This window comes from Mandrillus leucophaeus, unplaced genomic scaffold (genome assembly GCF_000951045.1).
Source record: "Mandrillus leucophaeus isolate KB7577 unplaced genomic scaffold, Mleu.le_1.0 Scaffold101, whole genome shotgun sequence".
Classification (NCBI taxonomy): Eukaryota; Metazoa; Chordata; class Mammalia; order Primates; family Cercopithecidae; genus Mandrillus; species Mandrillus leucophaeus.
The window spans coordinates 4,538,768-4,541,486 of record NW_012098210.1 but is presented as its reverse complement, the minus strand read 5'-3'; the positions used below and the strand labels follow the sequence as shown (position 1 = coordinate 4,541,486).

At 43.5% G+C, this 2,719-nt stretch overlaps 1 pseudogene; it reads right to left on the bottom strand.

Annotated features, from left to right (window-relative positions):
• The window catches only part of LOC105536225, a 23,985-nt pseudogene that overhangs the window by 20,072 nt on the left and 1,194 nt on the right, over positions 1-2,719 (bottom strand).

Genomic DNA, 2,719 nt, shown 5'->3' with positions numbered 1-2,719 from the left:
GTCTGGAAGGTCAAGGCTGCAGTGAATTGTGATAGCACCACTGCACTCCAGCCTGGGTGATGGAGAGAAAAACTTTAAAGAAATACAATAGTCAACATGAAAGAACATATAAACACATATATGTTATGCAGAAAAAGAACTAATTCCAGAACTCATCCCAGTGTAGCCATTGCTCAGCTCCAGAAACGAACTTCTATGATTATTTTTGCAGAACTCTCTGTACCCACCTTGGCAACCACTATTCAGAATTTTATGTTTTTCAATCAATTGCCCTTCGTTGTAGTCTGCCTCAATTCTTTGCATTTGCATAGATTACATGGAATAGTTTTGCAAGCTTTTTATGCCCTACTGTTCTTCTGGATCTCCACACCTTGTTTGTGACTTTCCTGCATGTTGGGGCACGAAACCTGTGCAGTATTCCACCGTAATGACTGTAGCGCATATAATTTCTCCGTTCTTCTGTTAATGTACATTTGGATTGTTTTCAGTTTTGCTGCCTTGATCAATATTTACCTGTCTTCCAGGACACATGTGCAAAGTGCTGTGTAGTAGTGGAATTGCAGGGCCAGAGTTGCATGTTCAACTTTATTGGATAAGGCCAAACTGTTTTCCAAAGTGGTCATACTGATTTAGACATTTGCCCCCCACCCCCATCCCAGTGAAAACAGGTTCCTCCTATTCTACTTCCTTGCAAATACTTTGGATGGTTGCATTAATATTAACGCTTCACTTTTTACTCAGTGACAGGTAACTGTAAGGTTATTCATAGGAATACATCTCTCATTCCTCCTCCTTCAAAATGACTATCTTTCATGATACTATTACCAGCAGTGAATCCATATGGGTCTGCAGCAACTCAGTTCTTGCCTCCTTGATGGAAGGAATTCATCTGAGTGGCAGAAGGTGGAGTGAGCAACCAAGGCACGTTTTAGAGCAGGAGTGAAAGTTTATTAAAAAGTTTTAGAGCAGGAATGAAAGGAAGTAAAGTACACTTGGAAAAGGGCCAAGCAGGAAACTTGAGAGATTGCCCTTTGACTTGGGTTTTTTTACATTGGCATGATTCTGGAGGGTTGTGTCTCTCTTCCCCTTATTCTTCCCTTGGGGTGGGCTGTCCCCTCGCAGAGTGGCCTACCAGCACTTGGGAGGGTCTGCATGCACAGCGTGTTAACTGAAGTTGTATGTATGCTCACTTGAAGTGTTTTTCACTTAGCAGCGGAATGTTCCTAGAGGAAGGTCATATGCTAGTTAAACTGCCATTTTGCCTCTTAGTGGGCATGCTTGAGCTCATTCACCAAGTCCTAAAATCTCATCAGGAAGCTGCTAAAGCTGCTAATCACCAGCTTCAGGTGTTTTGTATCTAGTGGGAGACTGCCGTTCCCTTGTGCCAGCTGTGACCAATTAGTATTTTAGAGACAGTTTAACAACCACCTAACCATCACCAGATGGTTGTCTGACTGTCCTGGTGGTGGTGGGGGCCTCTCCTTCCCTGCTCATGTCTGTCTAGCTACCTACTCTATCATTTCCCCCCTCAAGATTCTAGACCCAATTCTGGAAAAAATGGATGAAGGTCAGTCTTCTGTAGCTGCTTCCTGCTGACAGAGGGGTGGTGGTGTCTGTTCTGTGGGTTTTGGCCTCTTGCTAGCTGTCAGGGCAGGGTGGCTCCATAGGTTAATGAAAACGGTATCCAGCCAGATCTAACAGAGACAGGGAATTCACCTCTGTTGTGTCCCACTGTTGGGCAGTCTACTGGTCTCCTGTAGAAGGGTGACTCTTGATCATTGAGAGGATGGTATCCCTCACTGAGGATCACCTGGAGCTTGTCAGCCCAAAAGTGAGAGGAGACAAATCAGGTGATTAGATTTAGAAGACATGGACAAAAAGGAGCAAAAGTAGGAGAGTAAAAGTGGACCTAAAAAGGGAAAAACCCAGAGAACCATTTCCATGTTGCTTCCTAATCTAACCCTGAGAAGCTTGTTCCCATCAATTAGAGGCTCAATTTAGGAGTTGTCTAATGTTGTCTTGTACTTTTGCCAATCCATTTACCCCAAAGCAACATTTGTTATTTAAGGCTAAGCAAATTCCTCCCTGTGCTTCCATTAACATATCTAGTCCTTGGAGATTTTGGAGGACTACAGCTCCTAAAGAGTCAATTTGTTCTCACACCATTGTTAAAATTTTAGTCATGGCCTCAATGTTGTTGGCTATTTCCTTTAAGAGTTGGCTATAGATCAAGGAGACTTTTGTGATTCCAGCAATTCTGGTTTCCACATAGGGTATGATACCATGTTCCACAAAAAGTGGAATTAATTGGATAGCCCTCTTCACCTTGGGCAAGATAGGATGCCTGTAGATTGGTGCTGGAAGAAAGAGATTGCCAGGGACTATGAAGATGTCTGGGGATACATAGCCTATGGTACAAGTTTCATTCCAGTTAGTGGGGAAGCATTGGTGAACTGATTGGCCACAAATATAGATGGCTCCTTGGGTTTTAAGTAGAGGTGTCCAAATGAAATAAGTGGGTGAGGACAGCTTCAAAAACTCCTGAGGCTGCCATCATGCCCAGGTAGCTCATGGCTGTTGTCATACCTGGTAAGACTTGGGTGCATGGGGTTGCTAGCTGATTCCAATATGTGCCCAGAAATAGAACATTGATCCAGATTTTTACATTACCCATGCCTCTTATTTCATCTGAGCTGTAGCCAGAGATCACTGGTTGGTT